Source organism: Pelobates fuscus, chromosome 6 (genome assembly GCF_036172605.1).
Source record: "Pelobates fuscus isolate aPelFus1 chromosome 6, aPelFus1.pri, whole genome shotgun sequence".
Taxonomy (NCBI): Eukaryota; Metazoa; Chordata; class Amphibia; order Anura; family Pelobatidae; genus Pelobates; species Pelobates fuscus.
This window is the reverse complement of record NC_086322.1, coordinates 252576343-252586984: the sequence shown is the minus strand read 5'-3', so window position 1 is coordinate 252586984 and position 10642 is coordinate 252576343. Positions and strand designations below refer to the sequence as shown.

The 10642-nt window shown below is 43.8% G+C and overlaps 1 pseudogene; it reads right to left on the bottom strand.

Annotated features, from left to right (window-relative positions):
- Positions 1–2405: 2405 nt before the first annotated feature.
- On the bottom strand, positions 2406–3401 carry LOC134566148 (actin-related protein 2/3 complex subunit 2-A-like; annotated as a pseudogene).
- Positions 3402–10642: the final 7241 nt, after the last annotated feature.

The window sequence follows — 10642 nt, the reverse complement described above, 5'->3', positions numbered from 1 at the left end:
TTCCTTATGGATAAACTTACGGCAAAGGTCAGGGGCACAATTTCAAAATTTGATAAGGTTTGGGCACCATGGATAGATAGTGGCGTGGGCGACTAAGAGAGGCGGGGACTGGGCGTCCACCTTTCTCTATGATCGCTCTCGGGAGCTGAATACTTGCTTGACCTGTCCCCTCGCGCTGGGACTTCCAATGGGAAGCCTCTAGGATACGGCCGGCTTTTTGGGAATTGTACTACTCTATGGTAGGAACAATTTAGCAAGGTCTTGATTAAGTGTATTGTCTTATAGGGCAATGTTGGGGAACACATGTCTACACCCTCCCCTCCCTCCTCCCCTCCCCCCTCCGGATCCTTCTTCTTCCTGTACTCTCTCTTACCTCTGTTTCCCTACCTCTTTACTATTTATTCTTTATTTTTCTTTCCCTGCTACTAATACTCTGAATGGCTCCATATTCTTCTCCGTTTTCATCTTAGCTATGGCCTTGCCCGGTTTGGAAGGGGGCGCTAATACCTGGAGACCTTCTTTAGATATATGCACTTACATCACTTAGCGTCCCCATCATCGGGGCTGGACGAGGTTCTTATACAATCCGAAGGATATGCGACAAAGCATACCTAATTTCCGACACAATGTATCTCATGTGCTATAGCCATTCTTTTTTTGACTTGCTTCGATTTTATATTTTCAAAAATTGGTGGGACACCATGCCTCAATATGGACGTTTCGTGGCCATCATGCTATTGCTATCACCAAAGATGCCAAAGACTTATGTTTCATCCTGTACACAGTGTTTTATGCATGTCTTGGCTCACGAATATGTCCACGCTGTTTTACATATGTCATTGTTTCTTGTGTTAATGGTGTTTAACCTTGTTATAAATAAAGAATAAAAAAAAAAAAGAAAACAGGCCCGGACTGGGCAAATGCCTGGTGGGCCGCGATGTCCATGGGCCGAGGCCAGCAGAGGAGGTCACAGGATCTATCCGAGCGCCGGCCTGCTGTTTTTCATGACAGCCCTTGGGGAGTTTAAAGATCTCCCTCACCAACCCACATGCAGTGTGATGCGGCCGCCGGCTGGGGAGGGAGACAGAAGAGGAACCCGGAGGAGCTCTATCTTGCAGGTCCGCTGGGTTCTTCTCGCGAAAGTGAACTCTAGCCCCACATGCTAGAGTTCACTCTCCACTAGCACCACCGGGGATGCATGGCAGCACGATCCCCCCTCCGAGGCTAAAGGTAAGATGGGATGGGGGATACAATCAATGCCCTTTTTATTTATTTATTTTTCTATTAATATATCCTCCACACAAATCCTCCAAACATATTCACACACCAGCACCCTCACACACACACTGCACCCCTGATACTCACAGCACCCTCATTTACACTCACACGCTGCACCACTGACACTCACAGCACCCTCACTTACACACACACACACTGCACCCCTGATACTCACAGCACCCTCATTTACACTCACACGCTGCACCACTGACACTCACAGCACCCTCACTCACACACACACACACACTGCACAGTATCCGTTTAAGAAAAAAAGGCTTTTGTTATTTTTGCTCTTTTAGCTGTTTAGTAGATACATGCCTAATTTAGTATCCTGTGTATATCACAACCATGTACATTATATGCACATGCATCAAATACATTCTATATACGTGCTTTAAATAATTCTGTATACATGCAATATATGCATTACATGTACATGCAGCCCTCACATTCTGTATACATGCAGCATATGCATTCTATACACATGCATGTATTATGCAGCCTGTATACTATAGAATGCATGTGATATACACAGTATGAATATAGAATGTATGTCACAGAAAACACACCTCTTTAGGAAAGCTTGCCATCTTCCTTGGTGAGACTTCTCTCATTTCACTGCCCTAATCAGTTCCCTTGCCTCCATAGCATAGCTCACTCTCTTTCCTGCCACTGTTTAGACCTTCCTCTCATCCCTTTTACTACTTATCCACAGGCATCTTATCCATTGATCACTATCCCCTCTTACATGCTGTTATTTCTCTTGTGTGTCTTTACCCATTCCTCGTAGATTGTAAGCTCATTTGAGCAGGGCCTTCTTCACCTCTTGTATCTGTTATATTCTGTATGTAATTTATTGTTGTCAAATATCACTGCTTTACAATTATAAAATGCATTGGAACATGTTGTCGCTTTATAAATGATAATCATAACAATAATGTGTGATATACCAGTGGCATAGTGTGCGTTGCCAGCATCTGGGTCAAGACACGTATTACGTCCCCCTCAATGGGGTACATTGACGTTGTGGCAGGCTTATGCCTAGGTTAGGTGTGTGTTTTTTGTTTAGTTTTTTAGGATAGAAAGATTTATTTTACAGCTATTCCAAAATGATTATGGTCAACGTTTCAATTCATACGCACAGGTATGTTTGTTGAGATTTTAGTTAGTCTGATAAGAAAACAAGTTATCAGATAGGTGGCAAATGTCTTGCCTGTTATAGTTTTCATTTCCTTTTTCTCCGTGTCTGGGTGAGCTTGGTTAAGAATTTTAAGGAAGTCTAAAGTTTCCGCCCTCATGTGAGTATGGATGTAAGCCTTGGAGCACTTGATGTGATGGTGCAAATAATCCCAGATTGCGTTGATAAGATCAATGGAATTGTCCTGTGCATTGGTGTTAGTATGACGTGGGAAGAGCACAAATGTGATGTATCCAATATTATCACCCACAGCTTCATCTGTGTCCTTTAATTCCAGTGGAGGCTCTCGAAGAGTACATGTGGCGCTGTGTGACTGGCACGCCAACCTTCCTTAAACTCCTGCATGAACACTTTGCCTATCACAACGTCATCGTCATCTTTAAACACTGTGATGAATACAACAGTCACTCTGTCTTTCTTGGCCTCTACGTACATGGTCTCATCATCACGGTAATGGATCACAGCTCTCCTCTCTCCCTCTTGCCCCTCTTCTTGAAAATGTAAATATTTTTAGAACACAGACGCAAAGCAGTTGCACTTGAGCATGCCAGTTTGGTGAATAACGAAGTCTCGGTTTGGAGGTAGGTTCTCAAGATTGCACAACAAAGACACGTTGTAACCTGGTTCGGGATCAACCAAGAAATCCCCATAGATTTTCATTAAGATCTCATCAGTGCCATGTGCCTGCAGCTCCTTGTAGAACTTTGGTGAAATACTGATCATCAGCTTGACTTTGTCGCCATTTGTATTCGAGAAATGGTAACGCACTCGGTCTAGCTCTGCAAATGTTACTTTTACTGCCTCTGCCTTGTTCCCAGTCGCTGCATTTGAGGGTGAGGGTCTCCTCGATGATGCGGTTATTGACCTCGAGCAGGATCATGGCAGCTCTTGGTGGGTTGTCAGGGAAGGTTTTCTCGGTGTCTGTGTGTGAAAGGCCGCCGCTCCCTGCCCAGTCTAAGCCAGCAACCAGTTCCCTTTTCTAGGTGCAGTGTTTTTATATAAAACTTTTACGATCTGTGGGACTTGAAATCGATGTTAAGTAAATGAGTGAGTGCACTGGATCTAGTATGTTGTATAAATTGGCCCCAGCGGCACCCTTTAATGTATGCATGTTCAGGTGAGTGAGTGCAGACTCTTGGTTTCATATATATTACGCCCCCAAATCAGTGGACTATTAGCACTCCCCGAGTCACTAAATCGGAGACTAAATAGCCTCGCTCCTCCTTCTCTACCCGCCTTGTCTCTGTGATCTGTGTGACACTGATAGTTTTGTTGTGTAATTTTTTTTAATTCACCTCACACCTAAAGTAATGTGTATAGTCTATCGACACATTACTTTAACCGTGAGGTGGATTTTATAATTTACGGAACACAACAATCAGTCACACACATCACAGAGACCAGGCACTTACGGAAGGAGGAGCGAGGCTATCTAGGCGCCCATTAAAGATGTAACGGTATGATAACGTTTAATAGGCATTTACATAATGCCTAATAATAACATGATTTCCTGTTTAAAGATACCAGTGTTATCTTCAAACAGGAAACTATGCTATTAATAGGCATTATGTAATTCACTGCTAACGATTACATAAGGAGAAGTAGGGTTGTAATTAGCAAGAAAAATACTGCAAAGTGTTACGTGGTAACATTCATTTCCCCAATCCTATTGGATAACTTTGTTTTAAATATGTTTATTAATGTCGCAAAAAAAAAAAGCGTGAGCAGACATTTTAGGAATCTGAAAATAACAAATGGTTGCCTGCGTAGAGGCTATAAAGCTGAATAATCAGGCAATAGAATAATGTAGATGTACATTGACTTTGCATCACATGGTATATCAACGGCATTGGACAGGTATATTAACGCACTTTGCTGGCTTATTAGTCACCTGGGCATTACCCATGTCTAACTACGTGTGTGATGGCGCTTTCAGCGTGGGTAGCCATATACGTAATTTAATAAACATGCAAATAATTAAAGCAAGAATATAGAAACTTCATAACAGTTATTTTTCAGATAGGACCTAATTTACATCAGTACTACGCCTAATAACTTTGCGCCTGGCTTAGAAGCTCTTTTTATATCTAGTAGCATGGATGCAGAAGAGGCGAAAATCAGACATAGGAACTATAACATTACAGGAGATGTTAAGTAAGCATTACAAGGCTGTGGCAGGTCATGGCCGCCCGTCTCCCAACTGCATCCGACAAACTATGGCATAGGCCTGCGGCTACAATCAACGCAGGGAAAATTAACATCAAATGTAGGAACTTTATAAAAGCTGAGCTGAATGCATAAACAGGTGATTGCTATTTCAAAAGGAAGAACTTTAAGTCCCGTTATGGTAAAAGCAGTGCCTCCATCTGGTGTCATGAGGCTATAATAAATCATAGCTATTAGCAGTGCGGCCTTAACTTAAGCGTACTCATATTAAAGAGCATGTCCTGTGGGTATGGGCCCATGTATGTAGGAACAGGGTCTAAATTTTTAACAGACAAGTCACTTCGCTGGAGGGGGCGTAATGGCGCCCGGCGTGGTGAAACCGTCCGATGTGCATTTGGTGGCCTTCTTCATGGCTTTTCTTCGGGGGCTTCCCTCTGGTGTGGCCATCTCATAGCTACCTCGGAATGGTAGTGTACATGGTGAGTCCGTCGCACCCCCCTGAGTCTCACCGGTTCCCCCGGGTATGGCAGTCCCCCCTCCTTCCCCCCCAGGCAGGTTACCGTGTCGTTTGGGGGCTCTACCCCGCTGTGGGCACTCGGTGACCAGAGCTGTCCGGCGGCCTCCCCACCATAGAGTCCGCAGTGTGCTCGCCTCCTGTACCTCCCCAGCGTCAGCAGGGCCTTCCCGGGGCCCCAGCCCTGTCTTGCCTCACCCTCCTCCGGCCACTGACATGTTGCCGGCACGTGTCCTCCAGCCACCGGTCCGCCAGAGGGCCTGCGCTTCACAGCCCCACCGGGCTCACAGAGTTGGGGGCTATTACCTTCCGGACCTCCACCTAGTCCGGGGTTCAGGGCTGGCTCTCCATCGACCCGTCCGCCGCCCGGGGGGAGTCCAGATGTGAGTTCCGCCGCCCCAGGGGTCCAGGTAACCCAGCGTGGGGTTCAGTTTCGTGCGTGAATGCTGTGCATCTGTCGGCCTGTTTAGCTCCGTGTATTGGAGCAGCCTGCACCGGGTGTGCCGAATCCTCCTCTAGCCTCTGAAGTTTTGACTTTTGGGCCGGGATCACCCCCCCGGCCGGTGGGGGGGGGGTAGCGGGGCCGGGCCAGATCACCCGCGCCTTACTTGCGCGCCGCGTGTCCCGCTTAGGCCGCATGGTTCAGGCCTCAGAGGCTGCTGTGTGTGCCCAGGGTTTTACTCCCCGGTTCTTTTCCACCTGATCTCCTCTTAGATTTCTGTATTCTGCAGGTGCCGTGAGTTTTTCATAGGATTCTTGTTGATTTTAGGCTCTTCTCCGCCGGAGCCGATGTAAGGTGCGACCGCTCGGCTCGGCGGCCCGGCCCCGCCCCCCTATTGGATAACTTTGTAGAATGTTCGAACATTGGGAGATTTTCTGTGATGGGGAAGATGCACTCATTTTTATTTATTATTATCACTTTCTTTTTTATTTTATTTTTATTTTGCACGAAAGACAACTACCCCTGTGGCCTTGCCCAAGCTACTCCACTGTGATATACACGGGAAATTACGGCGCTATCTTCTAAACAGTTGAAAGATCACAATTAAGAAAAGCTATTTTCTTAATTTTAGTATTTCAGATGTTTAGTACATAAGTCCCTAATTTGGTACTATTAATTATGGCAATCCCAATAAAGCATACCAAATTAATTAGCTATTTACTAACAAGTTAAAAAAGCAAAATTAATAAAAGTCCTTTTCCTTAAATTTGATCTTTCAGGCAGCTGTATTTAGTAGGTAACACCCTTTTTTGCTCACTTATGTGCGATTGCTACTTTTAAAGATACCAAATTAGGGAGCTATCTCATAAACAGTGCCATAGTTTAGTATCCTTTGGAATAATGGAACTAATGGCATATGAATTATATTTTGATTCCAAACGTTTTCCGAATTTCAGGCAACTGAAATTTGAAAATTAGGGAATTGAAAAGAGACAAAAAAAATGTTTTAATCTCTGCTAGGAATTGTCCAATCAAATGCTTCTCATAGAGATAAATCTCCAGCCTAAAGCATTTTGTAGAGATGGGTGGAGATTTAAAGATTTCTAAAAAAAAAAAATACAAACGTTTGCTTTAAGTTCACGCGCTATTTTCAAGGATTACGTTTGTGAAGAATAAAATGGTGACTTGCTATATAAAGTAAATAGAGACAAAAAATCCAGAATTAGTTAAGTACTGGATGAAGTTGATTAAAATATTCAAAATAATTTGTTTAGCAAGTGGTTGCCTCATCATCCCATTACAACACCGGTAAATGTTTTAACCCCAATCAGTCAGAATCTTGGGGAGGATGATATGAGTTGTAGTCCAGCAGGGAAGAAATCTGTTTTCACTCAATTTGATGGTAAATGTATTCCTAGCAGAGTGGTGTGTGATGTTATTCCCCTGAGCAGTGCTCTTAGGAAGAGCTCAAGTAAAAGTCAGAACCATTGTATTCTTTTTTTACTTTTAGGGAGCTAGAGAGTTTACTGACAGCCAGGAATCAGTCAAAGTAAAATGTTAACTACAATAACTGATATTGCCAACCAGGAAGAATGTGTTCCACCTGGCTGACTGACAGCCCAGGAAGGTGGCGCTACACACAGATAAAAGGTATGTATATCTGGAATAAAACATTTTCTAAATAAAAGGCTACAAGTATCTCTGTACCATAACCACTTCAATAAGGTGAAGTGGTTACGATGCTTAGATTGACTCTTTAAGAATACCAGAAGAAGATTGTAGGCACAATAGGCTTCTGCAAGTAGAGGTTTGGGGTCGGTGAAAGTTTAATGAAGATGAATTATATTTTTTTAAGAAGCAAAGTACGTTAAGTTGATCATAAAAAGACAGGTAGTTCATACTTTGCTTCTATTTATTTAGTGAAAGCCTCCGACAACAAAGAAACAGTTAACATTATTATTTAAAAGCAAAGCACCAAAAGAATAAGAGCCTCGACAATCCCTCCAACATTCTCTTTCATTGCTGCTGAACCGCCTGGTGAGTTTGTTTACCTCCTATTTCCTTATTTTTTTCCCATCCCCCATGCTAGCTTTTTGCTTCTTTTTGTTGCCATTGTGCTGCCCGCCTTACACTCCCTGACAAGTTGGCCAACACATTAGAGTTTAACCAGGAAGCAACCCACAGAAGGTTTACAAAAATGAAGCTGTGGAACTGCACTCAATCCCCTAGATAATATGAATCTGGGTGCAACCAGACCGGTCTCAGTACCAGGAAACCAAATGCTTGATAGAACAAAAATAGAAAGGTCCAGGCACTCCAGATATCAAGAAAAAGGCCATTTGTAGCAGAGCTCCCTGTACCCCACCTGGGTACCTCCACCAAAGGACCACTTCCTAGCTGGAACAGGGGACAACTGCAGCACTTCTGCCCACAGTCGCCGTGGCTGACTGGGGCCCTGGAACTGCTCCTTCCTGGAGCCGAATGGGGAATAAGCTCTAGTCCTTACAAGGACTTTCCCCGTTGAATTTCATGCGAGCTGGAACAGCAGACACAGGAGCAAGTCTTCTTTCCCTCCAATAACAGGACAACACAGTTTTGGAGTGTAAGCAGGAATCTCAGCTTTAATGGTTCAGGTTGGCTTTTATACAATTCCTCAGGCCAGGGGAACACCCCCTGGACCTGATGGAGCACCTAATTACAAGATGTACAAACCAATAAAAACAATGTACAGTGTCTGACACTCCCACATACTGCCTGTGATATAATTAAAGTAGTTAATGCAATAACCTAATTATCCACAGGCAGAAAAACACAAATTTTCCCCAAAGTGCAGAAAACACCCCAAAACATAACATCCCCTGGTAGCCCTGATCCAAAAATCACCCAAATCAGAGCAGGGGTTCATTAAATTCCTGGAAGTCTCTTTTGACCGACTGCACACATGGTTTCATGCCCAAAACAGTTCCAGAGAATTTGGCTGTGCGGCCGGTCTATTTCCAATGACTAAGTACACTTCAAACGGGGGGCGTTCATGCACAAAGTCAATGTTGAAGTGCCGTTCGAATTGTCGAACACCGACTCCCGTCGAAGAGTTGAAGTCCCAGAGAAGGTAAAGTTCAGCGGTGTTCGTGCAGTCGCGTGTCCGATTTGAGTTCCATGAACTCGACGACAAAACACCGCTGAACACGTTTGACTAAACAAGATGGCCGCCGCCACGTGTTCGACTATACGAACGGTGACCACCCAGCCATTCGTCAATTTGGCTGCGGTTAACTACCAGCCTGGGAGGTAAATAGGCTCCACACTCCACTTGCGTGTGGTCCGGCTGTGCGGTGGTTCGAAGTGGCACTTCGAACCACTTTGAAAGTTTGAAGAACAATTGTTTAAAGTCCCAAACAGGCATACATAGTAGCTTTAACCACAGTAACTTAAAGGGGCCATAGTCACAGGGTAAGAGGCTGGTAAGTAGTCCCCTCCAAGAACTCGTGGCAAATTCAGCTAAAAAGGGGAGTTTGCCACACAATTTATTTAACCCACAGCCAAATCGCAACGTTTCGACCTATTAAGGTCTTTGTCAAGCTTGACTTCAGAGAATGTCAGTGTGGAAGCAACCTGCCGTACATTATTGGCAAAAGCACAAAAAACTTATTTTACCTCTGAAACCTCATTGCAAGCCAAGTCATTTGTCCCCAGATGGACAAGTGCATCCAATTCCCCTTCCTGCTTTGTTCGCTTAACAATATTACAAATACGTCTCCTGTCTCTGTGAGCCATAGCTCCAGGAAGACATCTCACAAGGCTACTATTGTTCAGCTCCACACCTCTTATTATAGATTCCCCCAACAACAACTGCTTTCTATCAGGCCTCACCTTATCCTTTTTGTCATTGACTGCAGTCTTGCTCAACTTTGGCATAGAGGATGGTGGTTCCACAAACTCGGTGCCTGAGCCTGTCTCCATAATACCACTACACTCCGTGCCTGAGCCTGTCTCCACAATAGGACTAGGTCACCAAGGAACGCTTGTCCAATAGCGTGAATTCTGGCATCACACACATAAGAATTATTCCCAGGTTATACTCCGTGCTCTCTAGTGTTCGTTGCCCTGTCACAGTTCTAGTATACCTGAGAGCATGTTACATTGATTATTTGGTTTTGACTTTGGCTCATTTGACAACTTCTGCTATTCTGACCTCTGACTTGTTTCTCATTTTGTCTCAGTCTGTGCTCATTGATCTTGGCTTGTGTGTGATTATTCTTAGTCTGTTTACAGACATTGTGTTATCTGTTCTCTGTGCTAGCACGGCCACTCTAAGGTCCTATACGCACTTCTGTTCTGTCCTTTCCTAAGTTCGTTTTTGTTTACTTTTTAGGTTAGTCCTGACAGGCATTCATATTTTTGGGATGTATCGACCACCTTTTCTTTTCTTAAGGCCTGACAATGGTTCTTTGTCCCTTTCAGCCAAGCTCTCATTTTCTCAGTTGTGTCTCTTTTGGCTTGTTTCTAATATTTGAGCTTTTGATGTGCAATCTAAATTTTTCACTTCTGAAGGGATGTATTTTAAGTTTAGAAAACTGACCAATTTTTACCCTTATTTTGCTGCTGATCCTAAACTTTGCGTGTCTTTGCATGCCACTGCCTTTAGCAATATCTGTCTTCCACTAATCATCTGCATCCTTTCTTCTAAAGGTCAACACCTCCTCATTTCGTATGTTCATCTTCACAAGCCAGTATCTTCTCCTTCTATTGTCAGGAGGATCTGCTGGCTTAAATCTCTTGCTGGCGTTGACCACTCATTTGGTCACATTCCACGCAAGGTGCAGCTGCTTCCCAGGCATTGGATCCATGCTGGAGTGAACTTTACTGTCATTGTTACCTCCATTTTATTTCCAACCTCTCTCTTGTGCTATTTTCTCTCCTTTCTTTTAGAGTGTTACAACTGAAAAATATGAGCCTGCTGTCTTGCTGAAAAAATTAGGGATAATTCTAGTTTTAATGACCTAATAATCTAAATGTTATTTGTAAGGTAATATTAAAGAAATAA